Source organism: Acanthisitta chloris, unplaced genomic scaffold (assembly GCF_000695815.1).
Source record: "Acanthisitta chloris isolate BGI_N310 unplaced genomic scaffold, ASM69581v1 scaffold30083, whole genome shotgun sequence".
In the NCBI taxonomy this organism is placed as follows: Eukaryota; Metazoa; Chordata; class Aves; order Passeriformes; family Acanthisittidae; genus Acanthisitta; species Acanthisitta chloris.
Window position 1 is genome coordinate 366 of NW_008667042.1, and position 370 is coordinate 735.

Sequence of the window (370 nt, forward strand, 5' to 3'; positions counted from 1 at the left end):
CCGGGATTTTGAGGAATTTGCCTGTGGTGTTAAAGGGAAGGAGCAGAGTTAGAGAGAAATTGAGAGAGAGAGAGAGAGAGCTCTACCTACCGACAGATTCCAAGAGAAGTCAAGAGCACCGAGAACCAAAGCGTTCAGACACACAGAGGCACCATGAAACGCCTTTGAGATCGCCTTAAAAAAAAAAAACCACTCCAAAAAAAAAAAAAAAACCAGGACTTGAGACAGTCCAGGGATAATCTCTCCCTGCTCTAAAATTAAAAAAAAAACGTTTTTTGTTATTTTTTTTTTTTTGCGCCTTTTTTCTCTTTTTTTTTTTTTTTTTTTTTTTTTTTTTTTTTTTTTTTTTTTTTTTTTTTTTTTGGGGGGT